At 36.3% G+C, this 20,136-nt stretch overlaps 1 protein-coding gene across 4 annotated transcripts in view; it reads left to right on the top strand.

Annotated features, from left to right (window-relative positions):
* The first annotated feature begins 18,615 nt into the window (after positions 1 to 18,615).
* The window catches only part of LOC145254737 (uncharacterized), a 775,668-nt gene continuing 774,147 nt past the window's right edge, over positions 18,616 to 20,136 (top strand). For all 4 annotated transcript variants that reach the window (XM_080113473.1, XM_080113475.1, XM_080113471.1 and 1 more), the window contains exon 1: positions 18,616 to 19,961. The gene's annotated coding sequence lies outside the window, so the exon portion shown is untranslated. The remainder of the gene's footprint in view (positions 19,962 to 20,136) is intronic.

Below are 20,136 nucleotides of genomic sequence, written 5' to 3'. Positions count from 1 at the left end.
TGCTTTTTTTACAAGGTGGTCACCAATTATCAAGGCCTGGAAGCCACTCAGGGATAACGGTTATTGTAAGTACAGTACGTTAGTTTGGATATTTAAAGTGTCTCCTTAAGGGGGCGGTCAATCAGGAATTTGTTTATGTTGGACTTGAATACATCCAAGTTGTAGTCAGGAGGGAAGCAGGCAGACGGAACAGAATTCCACAGGCGTGAAGTTCTAAGCAAGAAGCTTTGTTCATGGAATCTACGTTTTCATTAAGGCATAGATAGAGAGTGGGGAAGGTTTTCGACAGTGGATTCAGCTAGACGGGTGTTTTTCGTAAAAAATTGGCGATGGGGGGGGGCAGAGATTGGAATTAAGACGACCACCTGTTATGGAAATAACAATAAAACAAAGATAGGCTTGCAAAGTTTCTTCTGTGGGAGAAAGGTTGCAGGGTAGAGAAAAGGGCATCCCCCACTAAGCCACAAAGTCTATTTTGTACTCTTTCAAGGCAGGGTGGGCTGTTTTTAGCAGCTCCTGCCCAGATATGGCAGCAGTATTCCAACATTGGGCGTAATTGCCTTTTATATAGATAGAGAATTGCATCAGTAGTGAGATATTCTCTGGAGCGGTAGAAGGAGCTCACCATCTTTCCAGCGACCTTGGCAACAGACGATGTACGCGTTCCATTCCAGATCATGATTGAGGGTCAAGCCCAGAAATTTGTCAAAACATGGAGCTTCTCTTAGACGAGAGCCATCCATTTCAATTGATGCCAGATGGGGATCAGAGCATTGATGATGTAAAGATAGGAGTTTGGTTTTAGATGCATTAAAGGTAACCAGACACGTCTTCCCCCACTGAACCACTCGTTCGAGATCAGAGGAGAGAGAACGAATGATTTCAGTATGTGTTTAGGGAGATCATTGATGTAGATCAGGAAGAGAGTTGGGCTGAATATGAACCTTTTAGAGACTCCAGCATTAATACTGCAGTCCTCTGATTTTTCTCCATCAACCACTACTCTTTTGCACCTATCAGATGCAACACGTGGAGAGAAAACATCAGAGAAATTTGTAAGATTTTTTAAGAGTAGCGTGTCGATCTTGTTGTCTTAAAACATGTTTTAAGAAAGCAGGACTAAAATATAATGTCACAGAAATTACAACAGGAACTGAAATGCACTCTATTTTGCAGATGCCTTTTGTTGAAAGGTGGTTTTGTGAAACATCTGAAATTAAACAATAAAAGACGGGAACGACAGTCTTATAAGGAGGCTTTTACAACACATCCTGCAACGGTAAATTGTCATATTGTCTGAAAATCTATTAAAATATTATTATGCAACCACCTTTACGAGAAAGACTTTTTTCTTTCATGTTGGATAACTCTGGATTAAAAAGACACCTAGGTGCACACAGGCGCACAAGATTTAACTGACGTAATGGCAAACCTCTGTCAAAAAGTATTAACCATCAGACACACACGCAGACTCAGAAACAGACAGACACACACACACAAATACACACACACACACACATATATATACATATATATATATATATATATATATATATATATATATATATATATATATATATATAAATAACTTTTTACTTGATTCCCCCGGCTTTGGCAGACGTGTTTTAAATATTCTCTCCAGTATTTTTTCTGTGCACATTTGAACTTTTCTTTTAATGATTTAGAACTCATTCCATTTGTGATTTTTTTTCCAAGGAATTCTGCCTTTTGGATCATTTTGGACCATTTGGAACTTACCTGTTTGATTGGAAATTTTTTATTCTACCGTGTTTGAATTTTACCATTCTTGGATTTTTTACCCTTCACCGGACTATCCATTCATGTGAAATCTTTTTATCATTTTTCTTTTATCTCCTACTCCCCTTACCTCACCCTTTTTTTTAACCAAGTAAGATATGTGACTAGTAATTTCACTAAATACTTTTACATGCAAAATCCGATCCCGCATTTTGCTAATTCCTGCCCTCTGATGAGAAGGAGAGTATTTCTTCGAAACTCCGCGGATTAAGGACTATCCACTTATCTTGTGCTTCCTTTTTAAAATTAAATATGTTTTTAACTCTTTTTCAAGATGTCTTTTAACATGTGTTATTAATCATTTGTTCATATATATATATATATATATATATATATATATATATATATATATACTTATCTCTCTCTTTCTCGCCTTCTCGTTGTCTCTCTTCGTGTACATATATGTATATATATATATATATATATATATATATATACATATATATGTCTCTTTGTGTATATCTTGTACGTATGTATATATACAGATGTATGTCTCGGAATGAATATGTCTGCATTAGTCTACAACCCAACGCCTTACTTAACTTATAACGACACGAAACTCCTGGTGTCAAAAATTACACGTGAAAGCTTTTTTCAAAGACGTTCAAAATCAATGTTAACACCCACTTTCCTATACAATTTAAAGTTCCAGTAAAATTATGACCCACTTTTATCATTTCAGTTTTATATCCTGGCGTTAATATAATTTTGAATAATCTTCCAATAGGTTCTAATGCGATCTTCCCTCTTTTTTATCCCCCGTTTTAGAGAGCAACATTTTATGATCTTTTCATATAGTCTTTTTTTAGAAATCCATTTTTTCTTTTGTAATTTTTTTCTAATCTTTCTCGTTTTTCTTTTTGGCGTCGGGAGGTTCTTGGTCGCCTGAGAAAGTGTCTTTGACTGAAACTGATTGCTATTTGTAACGACCATATGTAACTGTTTACCCTCAAATAATATATATATATATATATATATATATGTAGTCATCCACACACAGTACTGTTTCGTTGTATTACAACTGACTAGTGTAGCTACACAAGCACATTTCCCACCCGTTGATCGAACCTACAACCATCGAGTTGACAGTTGGCAGCTCTACCCACAATTGCTGCCCGCAAATATCTCTCACAATGCCTAGGAAAGAAGCATTTGCCCTGCTCAGTGCTCAAATTACAAACAAACGGACAGTGGGATTCGCTTCATAGCCAAAGGAAGCATCGGGTGAAAGAACATTTCCGACAGTGCTCAACCAAAAGACGGGGACATGTAATTACTGTTATAAGTCTTGATTTTAAATAAATAAATAAATAAAGATATATATATATACATATATTTCTTTTCCAAAATGTTAGCATCTTATTCACTTAGAGTTTTTTTCAGTACAATATTATACTACCGCAATTTTAGGATGCTATAATCACATTTGGAATTTGCTCATGTTAACAAATCAACGACTTGCGTTGCCACAATCTCTATTTGATTATTTGATTCGTATGTCTGCACTTGACTAATCAACATTTTTCTTGGATTATACTAAATTTCTAACGATTTTTTATCGAACATGAACTAATCCGAAATATCTTTTGAACATACATTTCTGCCTTATTAACTTAAATACTAATATGACTTCTCTCATAATTTGCAGTTTCCAATTTACGTTCTAACCAGAAAATTTATTTTTACGACTTTTAGTTTGATAACTAATTGACTCTGAAAATGAGAGCCATTCTTTGTGACTCCATGGATTAAATAAGTTTTTAGTTTCCAACTTGTATGCCTTATCGAATAATAAATTGTTGTAAATTCTAAAAACAATAATTCATTACACAGACACACACACACACATATAGGTGTGGATGTGTTTGTTGGTATGCGTGCGTTTTAATGGAGAGAGCGATGGTTAATTCTTTTTTGATTTAAAATAACAAGCAACTTACAAATATCTGACGAATAGAACAATAAAAAAGCTAACACGAACCTTATTGAACCAAGATTGGTTTCAGAAAAGAACATTCATTTACTGTCAGTCAAAAAAGCCAATTGACAGCATGATCAACGGCGAAGACAATTATTTTGACAAATTGTCGATTAATTGGATTCACACGAAGTTGTCACTATAGTTTACGTTTTGTGAAGAGTAAAAACGTAATTATTATAGAGGTTTTAAGCCATTAAATGTGCCATCATATAAGCTATGTAATAAATGACCACCTGTTTGTGTTGTCTGAGTCTGAAAACAAAAGTGCAGCAGATTTAGAATCTATTTCATTTTCTATTTAATCACACGCCCTCTGTTATAGATAGAATTTTATTCCATAGATGCCATTAATTCTACTGTAGTAAATTGTTCAATTTCTCATTTCTCCCCCCCCCTCTCTCTCTATCTATCTATCAATCTATCTTTCTATCTATCTCTCTCTCTCTCTCTCTATATATATATATATATATATATATATATATAAGATCAAGTAGTTTATAAAACATGTTAAAAACAATTTGAAGAAGAGTTAAAAACATATTTAATTTTAAAAAGGAAGCACAAAATAAGTGGGTAGTCCTTAATCTGCGAAATTTCGAAGAAATACTTTCCTTCTCATCAAAATGCGGGAACGGATTTTGCTTGCAAATGTATTTACTGAAAGTACAAGTAGGTCATATATCTTAGTTGATAACAGATAGTAAAGCAGAGGGAATAGGGTGAAGAAAAATGTGATTTCACGTGAATGGATAGTCTGGTGAAGGGTAAACTATCCAATAACGGTAAAATATCCAAAGATCCAGATTCCAAATAAGTTGGTTAAATTTCCATGTCCACAAGTAAAATCCAATGGAATCGCGTAATTGGAAGATGGTCCAAAATAATACAAAAGGCAGAAATCTGTGGAATTATTCACAATTGGGTACAACAAATGGGGGTTTAGTTCAAATAATATTAGTAAAAGCAAACTAATAAATGGAAGAAAATTAAAACACTGTTGTCAATGTTGGGCTAATTTAAGAAATATATATATATGTGTGTGTGTGTGTGTGTGTGCATATTAGGTGTCTTGCAAATAAAAAAGGGGAGATAACCAGACAATAAATAACAAAAGTCCATCCGATATATATACAAATGTCAGCAAGTTTGGGCATATTTTTGTGTTGGAATTATAGTTTCTTTTTTACCAATTGTCATAAAATGTTGACCATGGATTAGTATTATAATCGTCAAAGAACAATCAAATTTGCATGTGGTTTCTTCCAATAGAACCAACGATATGAGTGTTTCGATGTTTCATTTGGCTACTAGTGCATATATATATATATATATATATATATATATATATATATATATATATATCTTCGCTAATCGAGCCAGAGATGTCTCGTGTTGCGGGGTTCAAATAGTTCGACTAGTTTTAATCTTGACACCCTCCACTGAAGATTCCCGAAAGGATGAAACACTAGTGTCCGTAGGTATTTAATTATTATAGTAAAAAAATAATTATGACAGCCCCTTTAAGAAATTCGTTTTTTTATCGTTGAGCACTTTCAGTTGAATTAAAGTCGGTCAATTTAGCTCTTATGCATAGATCATTGTATAACGATAAGATCACTGTCTGGCTGACGTAAATGAACATTTAAAATTAAAATGTTTAAATTCAACTCTATTTCACGCGGTTAATAGTAGCCGAATGGATTAGGTCTTCGCTAATCGAGCCAGAGATGTCTCGTGTTGCGGGGTTCAAATCGTTCGACTGGTATTAGTCGTGACACCCTGCACTGAAGATTCCCGAAAGGATGAAATACTAGTGTATGTATGTATTTAATTATTATAGTAAACAATAATTATATATATATCCCACCTTTTCGCAATTTTATAAGTTCCAAATCTCAGCGACTATTGATCAGAATTTATACAAATGAAGGTTCGTTGGAAAAGTAGTAACCTGTCTTGCGTAGTGGAGTATGTGGCATTTGCTCTTAGTAAACACATTAAGGTGAGCATTAATTATCCAGAGCCATTTTATGACACGTTTTTACAGCCATAAAATGCTCAAATAATCGTCACTTGCTTTTCTTGTTTTGCATATGAACTACAAAATATTTTATATTTCCCCAAAATTTCCGACCTTGATGGAGAGGAGACTAAAAGTTGCTCCAATGGTTTACAATGATCTAGAATAACAGCAAAGAAAAACTTGATTCCAGATATTTCTCATATATTATATTTCTCCTCTTTAGCTTTAATACATGAAGTAAATTTCACAGTTTATTATGATGTTTTGACACTGAAGGGATTCATAGCCGTATCTTATTTCCAAAAGAAAGGAGGTATAACATATTTTGAATCAAGTCGCTCCCTGTTGTTATTTCAGATCATTTGAAATATTCAGCATCAAATGTTAGTCTCCCCACTATGAAGGCCAGAGATTTTGATGACACACACACACACACACACACACACACACACACACACACACACACACACATATATATATATATATATATATATATATATATATATATATATATATAATTTAAAGGAGATTAGAATAATAGTCTAAAGAGCTAAGTGTATTTTAATGTAATAGTGAAATTACTAGTTTAATTAAAATACAGGAAATGCTCGTTGTAATTTAGATATATAATAAGCTCGATAGTTAAATGTCCTAGAGCTAATCCAATATTAAGTAATGTGATTTATAATTTAAAAATTAAAAAAAAAAAAATTTTAATTTAAAAATCAAATTTTAATTAAATTAAAAATCAGTTTCATAAGAAGGAACAACAACAAAGTCAATTATCTGTACGATCGTTTCGGAAATCCGTGCTTTTTATTTGTGGTATACATGAAGTCACGTAGAACAATTATACATAGTTTTTTTGGTAAGCACGGTCTCCTCATCAGCAAATTTAATTAAGACCCTATTCTTTTGCGCAACATTATCGTATATAATTTCGCCTGCTGATGACTTGGCATTATGTGAAGCTGTTTGTTTATAAATAGACACACAAAGTGAGCACTTTAAAGTAGTGATGAAATGTTTATATACAGGGCATTGGAAGATATCGGTTGCAGGCGCATGTCCACATGGACCAAATGATTAAAGTGGCAACTATCAGTTAGATATCCGTAGGTTATATTCCTTGCTCAGTATGCATCCTATTCTAGTTTCAATAAAGAGGTGTGATACAACGAAACTTTTTTTCTGTGAATATATATACATATATATATATATATATATATATATATATATATATATATATATATTGACACGCCAAATTACTTAGTGGGAAAAAAAACGTTCCGAAGAAAGAAGAGACAGTCTGGCAATGTTTTATTAATAATTCAATGCAGAAATGCATTTAAGTATTGTTCAACTTCGAATAGATAGCATAAATAAGAGAAAGTAATAAAATAATGATAAACAATGACATGGAAATGAGCTAATGTCGCCTTAGAATGCTATTAATATTTATTTTTCCCCAATATATAGAGACCCACGTTTCTTAACATTCAGTAGTCTTACCAGTAACTGCGCTTCATCTTATATGACTCTGATTCCTTTCTTCGTTGATTTAAGCAAACATAAAACGATTGGAAATCACGACGAAAATGTTAGCATATATTTCTTTTTCTTTTTTTTATTTTTTACTTACGTGTCATTGCTTTTCAAAGCATGAAGGTTACTCGAAGATAAGTTAATATATGTAAGATAGTTGTGTAGCAATCGTTAATGGTATGGCTTCGGTAAAATTTGATTATTTATGGGGACGGCTCAACAAAAACTTGTTTACATTAAATTTGAAGGCTGGCATGTTGTATTCAACTGAAAAGCAGGCCAGCGGAGCAGTGTTCCCAAGACGAGCAGTTCGTCTAAAGAAACTTGTTTATGGAATCGGCGTTTACATCGTATATAGTGTTCTACCTAGTCGAGTGTTTTTTTTGTGTGTGTGGGCGATTAAAAGGGAAAACTATTGATTAAAGTTCAGTCGCGAACTTCCCATGAAAATAACGATATAGCAGAAACAGGCTAGATAGGTACAGGAGGGGTGGCAGGGAAGAGATAAATGTATCAACTACTAGGTTTTTAAGCCGGTTTTGAACTCTCCCCAGGTTTGATAGGGCTCGCCGAGCAGCTTCTACTCAGATATGGCAACAAGACTCTATCTTAAGGAATTGCTGGTTCTTATTTCTATTTTAGAAAACACTTCCGAGTTCCTTTAAAGTTATTCATTTAATCGTTTGCTTGGAATAATGACTCGATTTAGCGTCAAAGCATATTGATCTCAATAACTAAATAGATGCACGTCTTGTGTATCGTATTGGAGTATTTGCAGTTAACACTTAATTGTATCATCTCAACTTCAGCCAGATAGGTTGGCATTTTCAACAAATTACTAATAAACTGATTAACGCAAAGAAAACAGCAATCAAATAGCATTTCTTGTCTGTTTGTTAGGTGACATCATATCTACATATTTATAAAATTCAGAATGTGTCTGAGGAAACTTCTCAACCTATATCCTGAATGAACGTTTGATCTACAGATCTGGAATTTTGTATATAGAGTATTCAGACACGTAGAAAAGTTTTTTACTTTGTTTTCACCCATGGAAAAAGGCTGTTAAGAGGTCAGAGTTGGTACGTGGTAGTCATCGAATTTTATTTGTTTGTGAAAACAATCCTTTTTGTCGGGTAGCATCCAGGGCCGCAAACGATTACCCTTTACGCCCCTTCCTATTGGGACGAGTAGCAATGTAGTTTAGTTGGAACAATATAGGGCGACGGGAACAACGTAGAAGTAAGGTGATAATAGTCGAGCAGATGCGTAACTGTTCACTAATCACAAGTGAAGTTGTCTGGTTGGAGGCTGCCTTTTTATAACAAGTAGGAGCATGCCTCCCACCACTACCCCTAGCCGATGTATTCCTCATGGCATCTTTAACTCGGGCTGGATTATTTCTTCAGACGCAACCAACACCAAACGTGAGTAAACAGTCTCCATTTTTGACACATTCCCGACAAAAACAAAACAAAAAAAAAAACAGAAAAAGAAATGATGACCAAAACGGAGACAGTGTTCGATCCACGTTCTTATGCAGGCAGCAGGCTCGACCTGACCCTACGTCTTCTTTGATGCGCACAATCCGGGCAAATACCACTTCTGTCTTTCGGAGCGTGCTTTGTCGATTCCAATATATTGGAAGAGCTACCACCTGTCGCAGGCATCGCAGATATTCGATCTCTGCTGGAAACTCTTGCTGTTGCATAATCCTCATAAGGTGGAGAGCCACCTTGGATTCGCAATCCCACTGTCACCCCAGCCGAATTGCTATAAACCTGAAAACCATAGACGCGACATTAAGAAAATCTGTCCACGGGTACAACAGAAGGACTCGCTTGCTCGTGCGAAATAGAGCAATTCGCCGGGGTGCGAATCATCTGTTGATATGTCTCATACAAACACGGTAGATCTTGTTCCGGCCATTGAGAAATCCCTATGCCTAGCCAGGAGGGATCAAAGCACCACAACGTCAAAGGAAGTCTGAAATCGCCTCAAGGTTATGCCTCTCGTTACTAAATCAGATGGGTTGGACTGGGTGTTTTCGTACTTGAAAAGGGTCCTTAATCCATAGTAAGACTCCAGCTCAAAATTCATTTTCAATACATCCTTCAGCCGATTCCTTGCCAAAATATAATTGCATGACATGGTTTTGGACAGAAGCCAAGAAAACCCAACCTGAACGCAAAAGTTTTCGGGACGAATTCCTCTCAGTTATCCAAGATAGTAGGGAGAAATTTAAAAGCGAGAACAGCTGCCATCAATTCGAGGACCGGCAAGGTGTTGTCCCTCATCGGCGCGATGTTGACCTTTGCAAATAATAAGGAGGACCGGCTGCCTTGCACGACATATGCAGCAGATCCGTATGTCTCATTGGAGGCGTCGCAGAAGAGGTACATATCCCCGGGCAGCCGGGACTCCATGCTACTTCGATCAAAGTGGAGGTCACTCAACCTTCAGAGGTGCCCAGCAAGCTCCCTCCAATGGTTCTGAATGACAGGAGAGAGGGTATCGCCCCAACTCATACCGTCCTTCCACATATTCCTGATTAGCACACGACTCCTAATCTTAACGGGGGGGGGGGGTAAAATGACAGTGGATCGAAAGCATTGGCTCCCTCAAAAAGGACGCTTCTTTTTGTTGAGGCACTGGCGTCACACTTTGTGTGGGGAATGTAAAACTCCTCTGTAAGTGGCGAGTAACAATATCAAAGTACCTTTTCTCACAGCTATTCATGGGCGTTCAAGGTGCCGTCCTTTCCCATCCTAGCGCGGAGGGCCTAACAATTGGAATTTTAAGACTGGACTACGAATCTTTCATCCTGCAAGTGCTCTCGAACCAGAGAATACGGTCTAATAGGCTTGTTCTGGTCAGCCATCGATGCAACAAGCTTGTCTACGTAAAACCAGCCCTCCATCACCTTGCGGCACCGATCCTGATTGTATTTGACCGTGTGCAATCCTAACCCAATACAAACTGGCTGGAGGTGAAGCCAAATATGAGTGTGATGTCGCCGAAGCAGCGCAAAGGATTTTTTTTATTACATTTGCACCCCAAACAAGGCACATTGCAACTTTGGTGTAGAGGGCTACTATCAGGGGAAACAACTACTGGGGTACTATGTAGGGATTTGGGCAGCGAGATGTTGGTTCACGTTGCACTTGAACTTATGCATGTCAGTACAGTTGGGGAAGCAGTGACCTGGAATGGAATTCCATAGTCTAGCGGTTCTGGGGAAGAAACTACTGGAGTAGAAAGATCTTTTACATCTAGGGATCTCTATAGTGTGGGGGTGGGATTTTGCAGCTTGTCGGGTCTGTCGAGGGTGTTCACGTCGTGGGGGCACAAGTGCTTTCAGTTCGTCAGAGCATTCACCATTAAAATACTTGAAGAACAGGCAGAGGGATGCAACGTTTCGTCGATGGGCCAGAGGTTGAAGCTTAGATGCCAGTTTAGGGCCTATCAGATTTGCGACTCTCTTTTGAACCGTGTCAAGGAGCGAGAGACTAGTAGCCGATGCACCAGCCCAAATATGACAGCAATACTCAATACATGGGCGAATGGTTGCCTTATAGAGGTACAGGATACTTTCGGGTGTTAGTAGTTTTCTAGCACGGTAGAGAGAGCCCACCTTCCTTACAGCGGCCCTGGCAATGCCCTCGATGTAATTGTTTCAACTCATGTTTCCTGTGAACGTTAGGCCAAGGAGCTTGAAAGGCGTACTCTCAGATAAAGAGTCGTTGGCCATTTCTATAGGTGGTAGAGTAGGTTTCTTGTAATTATTGAATGAAACCAGTTTAGTTTTGGCGGCATTTAACGTGACCATCAATTCTTGTCCCCATTCCACTACTGATTGGAGGTCATCCTCTAGTGATTCTGCCATTACTTTAGATATATATTCATTTGTTTTCCTGTCGTTCCTGCTATAGAGTGTTGTGTTATCAGCATATATACCTATCTCAGAGGCAATTTTGTCGGGGAGGTCATTTATGAATATCAGGAACAGTAGAGGTCCAAGGATAGATCCCTGGGGCACTCCCGCATTTATATCATATTGTTTAGATGTACGACCGTCGAGGACAACCTGGATTTTTCTCTTATCTAAGAAGGATTTGATTATGTTAAGTATTCTACGAGTGATACCGTATGATCTAATCTTCCTGAGGAGACCCTCATGCCATACCCTGTCAAAAGCCTTAGATATATCTAGAGCTACCGCTCTGCCCTCTCCCGCTTTGTCCAGTGAATGGTATATGCGTTCAGAGATTACAGTCAGGATCTCTGCTGTGGAACGTGCTTGTCAAAATTACTCCCTGAGGGAGAAAAAAAACTATTTTTGTCCGCCTCCAACTTGAGCCGAATCATTAGGAACGCTCAGCAGATGTCTGCCAAAAGGATTTATTAGTCGTCCTAAATGCCAATAGCAATTTCAAAATGTTCCCAGTTAAGTTGACCCCAGAATATGCTGCTTCGTTCGGGGACAGTCTACCTCCCGTCTTCAAGCTGCAGTTGAAGATGGGTCTAATCCTCGTCGTCGCCGCAGGATCGGTTTTATAGACAGGTCGATGTAGTAGTCACACGTACTGGTCAAACTCCTGCGGGGAGACAAAAATTTCTCAATGGTGCCGTCTCTTTGTTTCTACCAGAACATCTCCAAATACACAGCGTATCTATTTTTTAAATCAGACCGCGAATACTCGGCCCAGGACACGGTTGCATGGTTGAAAGGGACCTTGTCCAGTTTATCATTGTGCCAAGTGAACCACACATATTAGTTGCCGTTCTGCAGCCCAACCGTCTCTTTGAATCGTTTTATAAATTTCTGGTCGTAGTTTGAGAATCGATCTTCTCGAATGGCACCAATCCGTACGGGAACAAAAAGTTTTGAACCCCCCCTTCCCAGTTTAACTAGTTTAAATAGGCCCAGTTGCTGAATTAAGTACACGCTAGCTACCCCACTGATAGTTATTAACTCGGACTCCGTCTCGAACCGGTCGGCCAACGAACAGCCCGCCTCCTCAAAGGCATGTAACAGCGACTGTAAATTGCAAAGCCGGACCGATAAACCAATGGCGTCAGATATCAAGACTGGACAAGTCACAGTGTTTCCTGAATCGAAGTTCGTATCGAGTACAACCTCCGCGAACTGCTTGCGACACTCTTCGAGGAATGTAGACAACCTAAGTTGTCGGCACACCCGAACCGGCCCAACTGGACACAGAGTCTCAGGTACATCGGCCGATAAATATGTGCGTCCGCTGTCGGTATGCAATAGGCAATTTACAGAGACTGCCCTGGCCCTACGCGAAAAGGTGACAGATACAATGGGGAGGGCAGCGGTGATTGATGCACAGCAATGCCTTCTAATTAGTAGGAGTATCGATTATAACAGCGGCACTCTTTCATCCGTGAGGCCTATCATCTATCCCTTCAGTCCGTGTGGAAATTTCAAGAATAGTTTTTTTGCCATAAGTCGAGCTCCACTCGAATTATCGGCTGAGAAATCACAAGAGAGGGAGTTTCCCAGCTCCTCCAACAATGATACTGTTCTGGAGATAAAATCCCTTATTTCTGATGGGGGATTGTTTTGGGGTGTTAAATCCAGGATGTCCTCGCATATTCTGTCAATAGTGCCATCAAGGTCCAAAAAATTGTCTTGGAGGATGGACATTGTTCGAGAATATTTGCATCCGTGCAACTTAGGTAGTTGGTCAGGCGTAAGGCCTTGCCAGAGAGGGAACCCTTTAAAAATTAAACCTCTCTGCGTCATTAGCCATGCCAACCACACAGTTCTCAAATTTGGCAGGAAAGTTTCAAAAACTCAGATGGTCGGCGGCTACTTCCTGGCCGCTAAATGAAGGCCTTGTTATTTGCAGTTGAGGGGGTGCAACAATAAATGAGGTAGCAGCGCTCTCCGTGTTAGAGAATCCTCTCGAGAATTGGGACATAGATTCCTCATGAGGTTGAGGAGGCTCAAAAACATTGTCCTATTCCGCCAGGGCATCAAGGCATTCAGATTTCCGGGTTAGCCAATCGCTCTCTCTTTCTCTCTTTCTCTCAGCGGGGGTTCTCCCATCGAAGCGGTATAACTGGCCCATGCATGCCTCCGATTCGTCAATAAACTGTAAAATCTCCTTCTTGTATGTGTTTTATGTTAGAAACTTTAAGTCACCACTGCAAGCTGATAGCCGACTCAAAATCTTCTCGGTCAATGTTTCCCTTGAAACCAGTAACTCATCCCTAGAGAGGTCCATTTGACCAAATGTAAGGAATTAAAGATGATACCAAAAATGGTTACTGAGTTCTCCTTTGCAAGATGTGAAAAAAATCCTTTTTGTCGCGTAGAAGGTTACCTAAGTGGGTAATTGCGCATCCCAGGTCGCAAAGCATTACCCATTGCGCCCCTTTCCACTGGAGACGAGTATCAGTGTAGTTTAGTTGGAACAATATAGGGCGACGGGAACAACGTAGCAGTAAGGTGACAAGAGTCGATCAGGCGTGTAACTGTTCACTAATCACAAGTGAAGTTGTCTGATTGGTAGCTGCCTTTTTATAATAAGTAGGAGCATGCCTCCCACTACTACCCCTAGCCGATTTATTCCTCGTAGCATCATTAACTCGGGTTGGATTATTTCCTCAGACGCAACCAACACCAAAGGTGAGTAAACAATCTCGATTTTTTTTATATGTTTTCTAATTGAATGAGCATGCGTAAATAGTTTACATTAAAGATTATTCATGTTAAGAATAAGTATTTTGAGAACTCTATGTAGAGACGTGTTAAGCTGGTCTAATAGTTATCAGACTTGGCTTTATATTTTTGTTTTAATCTTAAATCGAGTATGTTTGTTTACTCACAAGAAGTGAACGATTTAGAAAATAAAACATGATACTGTCATCCACATGCCTGAGTTTCTGTATAAATAAAAATATAATATGAATATTTTACCACCGGGAAACGCCAAGCCGCCTGCTAGTATTTTATTAAAAACAAGATTCGTCATTAAATCAGGATGTTAATTACGAGTAGTAACTTTTTAACATGTATTAGAAAATTACAAAAATCGCATCAAAGATATAAATATCAGAACACCATGGTTCATGGTGAAACTAAATTTTATTAAATACTAGCCGACGATAGAACTGATGTTATCCAGGATTGAATTAGCATCGGTGAAGAATCCACACCTTACTTTTTTGTCATCGAATTCGGTCTATATATAATAAAGTCTTAGAAATCGAAAGGCTAAAAATGTATATCCATACGAAGACTAGCAGGAAGACTCGACGTTGCCGGAGAAATCATTCATTTTTTTCAATCAAATCGATCGGTTGGGAACCCACTGCTGCGCCCCAATAAGAAAACTTCACATTATGAATAATCTATGATAAATTGGAGTTTAAATTGCATTGGGAACATTCTGTTGATTGTATACAATTATTTTCATATAATAACGTGAATTAAATTTTAAAATTCAAAAGTCAATGATCGTGGTTAAATTGTCATTTACATGGAAACATTTATCATGATTACCCCCCTGGATTAACAAAGATACTACTGTTGCTTTTACACCTGATGATATATATAGCAATCACTGCTCCCCGGCGCACCAAAAGTTAGGATTAACTGCAGATTAAAATGAACTGTAAGCAACAATAAATTATAATTTACATAAGAATATATATAAAATGTAATTGCTTGAATATTTATTAAGAGAATAGCTTTCAATATATCAGCTGAAATCTAAGATTACACCAGCGTAGAAAAAAAGAATTCAAAGCCAAAGAGCCTACTCAGGCATTTATTTTATGTCAGATTTTACTACTTCTAATGTACCAGCGTTTCAAACCAGTGTGTCTCATTTTCTAAGATAGAAATAAATACTCATGAGTGACATATTGCAATCAATATCCTTAAAACGAGGGGCTACAAATTGAGATAAAATGTTAGTCCGAGTTTGTTAAAAAATTATAGAATTCGATTCATATCGAGAGCAAATACCTGTTACTGATCAACCTCATTTTTCTCTGTGTAATTCTCCTGACTTTATCAATAAAGTCGTTATAATTAATTTGTAGTAGCGAGGAAAGAGCCGCCGTCAAACGATTACTGATAAGACATTTGCTTGTGGATCACAAATCACATGTGTCATATCTTTTTCTAGATTTTGAAGCCACAAAGCAAATCAAATTGATAAGAAAATTTTAGTTAGGACAAAGTTGTTTCATGTTTTTATTATATGTGATTATTAATGCTTAATATATTATAATCGATTAATAACTCATGCATTTTATATGTGATTATGAATGCTTAATGTATTATAATCGATTAATAACTCATGCATTTTATATGTGATTATGAATGCTTAATATATTATAATCGATTAATAACTCATGCATTTTATATGTGATTATGAATGCTTAATGTATTATAATCGATTAATAGCTCATGCATTTTATATGTGATTATGAATGCTTAATGTATTAAAATCGATTAATAACTCATGCACTTTGTATGTGATTATATACGTTGTTTTGTATTACGCGTGATTATCTACTTTTTAATATATTACACATTACTATTGACTTGCAACATGGTTGACTTTAAGTCAAAGCACATGAAAAGTCAATAATAAAATGCTTCACATGTTATTAAGCTTTGTTCATTGTATTAGTCAATTCTAATCGTATATTCCTATTTATCGTGAAATAGGAAATAGATCTGAGATATATATATATATATATATATATATATATATATGGCGTTTGACCTTGATATGCTATAATTCATATATTTACAAAGACAAACAACGTTGCAGTCAACAAAAGCAATATAAGCTAACAAACCGGAAGTCCAAGACTCGAATTTCACCCTCATTTAGATTCATCAGTATAACACATCCGAACTCGAAACCCGAATCTTCTACATGCGAGGCGACTACTCTGCCCCTATAGTAACTATGCCACATACAAGAAAGTCCATAAACTAACAGAGATCAAGCAAGCAGCGACGAAATCCGACTCAAACAAGGAGTATAGTCATCCAACAACTGTGAACCGAAGCCGATGTCTCACAAGTAGAACGTGTACTCTCGCTAGGACGATGTCATCCAACCACCAAATTCCGTGAGCATATCAATATAATTTCCAGAATGTAAGATGATATAATTATTTCAACAGTCAAATTGCTGTTTTGTTGCGAAAATAATTATAACATATTTTCTTAATATATAAGGATTTCGGGGGAAAACATGTTTGTTTTTTAAGAAAAACATTAATAATATTAATTTTAATAACAATCTAATAAACTCACATATTCACAATATAATATTCTAAAATGAAAACAAATGACAACAATCATCGATAAGTATAAATATAGTATGAATGATCTCTTGTGGATTGTAATTGCAACCTAAGTTACGTTGCATATAAAGCAACCACACACGAGACATGAATAGCATGGGAAGGATTGTTCTTCAGAAAATAGAAATAAATTTATTACACCATTGACACCCTTTCTTAAAATCATAAGATAAACAACACACGGTTTGGCCTAACTATCAGGTGTCAATAAAAGGCATTAATTTTACAGCGTTAGTTGTAAATAAAATACTTGTAATAGCTGGAAACAAACATGTAACCTTGCAGAAAAGAAAAGTAATGGACAAGTTATATAGAATAATATACACATAGACTAATTTCGTAGTGATAATACAGGAACACATTTTACAATACAGATTAGAATATCATTTGTCATAGACTACATAGTTAAAATTCGTAACTTATAACAAACCCAGAAGCAAAACGCCGTAAATAAAACATTCAGCTATAATTTATCAGTAGTATGCGTCACGTATATGTTTGGGATCCACGTATGATATATATATATATATATATATATATATATATATATATATATATATATATACACTAGCAAAACTACCCGTCGTTTACTGGATTAAAAAACAGCCTACAGAAAATGGACTCTGATTTATGAAAGTATGATAGGTTATGAAAAGGAAGGGTTGTAAACAGATAGCTTCGAATTTTGGGGTATTAAAACCAAAGCTAAATATGATGAAAGTAAAAATAAAATAGATAAACCCCATAATTTATTATACCATACCTGTTCACACTGAAACACTTATCACAATATTCTGTGGATTTATATTAAAAAAAACTTGTTAAACTTTGTGACACATTTCCATTCTATGGAGATCAGGTGCGAACGAACACCTCATAATGTTATTATATCATATTTTTTTCAAACTGAAACATAATTATCAAAGTATACTTACGCAGATAGATATGAAAAGCTTTTATTAAAGTTTGTGCGTATTTCCATTCCATGGAGGCCAGGCGCGAACGCAGACCCCACGATTTTATTATACCATCCCTATTTAAGTTAAACATACTTATTAAAGTATTCTTATGTACATCTAGATCAAAAACACTTGTAAACTTTTTTTTTTTAATTTTAAATTTGTTATTTCCATACTTTATGAACCAAGCGCGAACGCATACCCCACAATTTATATGAATCACCGTTCTGTCAGATCAAACATACCCAGTCCTGTGTCTCGATACATCTTCTATCATTATATGTAATCAGTTGTTTTAAAATAGTCCATCGTATAGGAGCCTATTCGTGACCAGACACACACACACACGCACACACATTCAGCTTTATATATATATATATATATATATATATATATATATATATATATATATATATATATATATATGTAGTATTCTTTGAGAGGAAAAACAGTGAGCGACAGTGTTCGCTTCATAAATAAGTACAAACACTTATTTCCAAAAATGTCTTTAATTCACATATGTAAGTCGCATTAAATAAAACTATTACGGGCAATGTTTCCTTCCCCAAAATCCCCATCTTTTGAATAGAATACGGGGCTGCTTTCTGTGTGAATACTATGCGGTCGATATAAAAACAAATCTAAATAAATTCCTGACTTGTAAACAAAACTTATCAACTAAGTCATTGTTCACCGTCAACCCCGATTCTCGGGTAGCTTATTCTTTCACACACATTATTTAATAATCTGTAATTAATATTTTTCCACCGGTATTTCATCTGTATTTTGCTAATTTTTGTTGTATTTTTTCAGAAAAGTGATCGAAAATAGTCAGTGTGTTTTCTAGTACATTATATGTTTTAAGCGCTTCATGGAAGGCTGTCTTTTCAAAACATCGTTAATATGAGCATAATTGGTAGTAGTACCGGCCGTACTCCACGGAGAAACTGCTCGTGTCTGCCTGTTCGCGTTGATTTAACCAGTTCGCTTCTTCCTAGAATTACTGATCACACGCGTGTGTACGCAACAGCAAAGTAACTGCTGGTTGGTCGACTGGTCGGGAAACCGGGCCACACAGACACCGCCCGTAAACACGCCGTTTCAAAGAATTCCATTCAATCGACAACGGCATGCACGTGGATAACTGCCGAGGATAAGTGCCGACATGAAGTGCACCCATGAATGAGACGCCCTCTTTCTCATCCTCTCTTTCTCACTCTCGGTCTTTCTATTTTTTCTCTCGCTCTCTCGGTAAACTAAAAAGTTTTCTCACGGAAAAGATAAATAAACACGGAAGCTAGTAAGGTTGGGAGAGGACCGTGAATACTATAGAAAAGAGAAGACTGTAGAAGTACGAGCGAAGCATAGACAAGGAGTGACGGAGGGAAAAGTAACTAACTACGCGGCGACGAGATGTGGACAGCAGAAGCTGAGCGAGGTTAACGGTTCGATGCGATAGAAACGGCGAGTGAAAAAGAGGAGGAAAAACGAAATTTACAACTTTTAGTGAAAATCATGACTTTGAAAACGGAACTTATACTAACTAAAGGAAATCATTTTACACATGAAGATAAATAAATTATAAAAAACAAAAAATAAAATCATAAACTCTTTAAATAATATATATATATATGCTGTTATATCGATATATATATATATTTATTTATAAGTATATATATATATATATATATATATGTACACAAATGCATACATAAATATATAAACGCTATACTAATATAAGATATACATACATATATATACAGATATATATAGAGAGAGAGAGTGTGTGAGAAAGTGACTAGAGAGAAATAGAAACTACATTGATATATATATATATATATATATATATATATATAATATCAATGTAAAATGCAAACATTTATATATACATAATAACGTCACCTATATCCCAAACATTCCACAGGCTTTTAAAAATCTATCTTCAAAAGGAAACAACTTGTAAAAACTGAAGTTCATTGAAACAAATAAACTTTTCTGTTAGTAATGAATTCATAAATACTTTAAAAAATGACGTTCGTATAGGAACATGAAATAAATCGATGTTTATATAAAGAAAAAAGGAACAGTGATCCGTCTTTTGTCATTTTGTGCGGATTTATAAAGAAATCCGTGATTACTGGGATAGTTAAAGGGGGAAAAATAAACATAACATCTCTGTGATCGTGGATTGTTTACCTATGAGAAAAGGTCTAAAAATTTAACCGGACAAAATCTACGGAGCATCAGACACACACGATTTAAGATAAAGGTAAGAATTATAACTTCTACTTTTTTCTCTTTTCAGCAGGTGTGATGTCTATCTCAATAAATAGTATTCGATTACAAGTGTCGCATAAAACAATAATTTAAAACGGCAAAATTCAACACGTTTTCTTCTTTTTTTTTTTACTTTTTCCATATAACAGCATTAAATGTTTCTTTCG

This window comes from Euprymna scolopes, chromosome 30 (genome assembly GCF_053919585.1).
Source record: "Euprymna scolopes isolate OS-2025 chromosome 30, ASM5391958v1, whole genome shotgun sequence".
NCBI lineage: Eukaryota > Metazoa > Mollusca > Cephalopoda > Sepiida > Sepiolidae > Euprymna > Euprymna scolopes.
The sequence above is the reverse complement of the archived record's forward strand: the minus strand, read 5'-3'. Positions and strand labels throughout refer to the sequence as shown.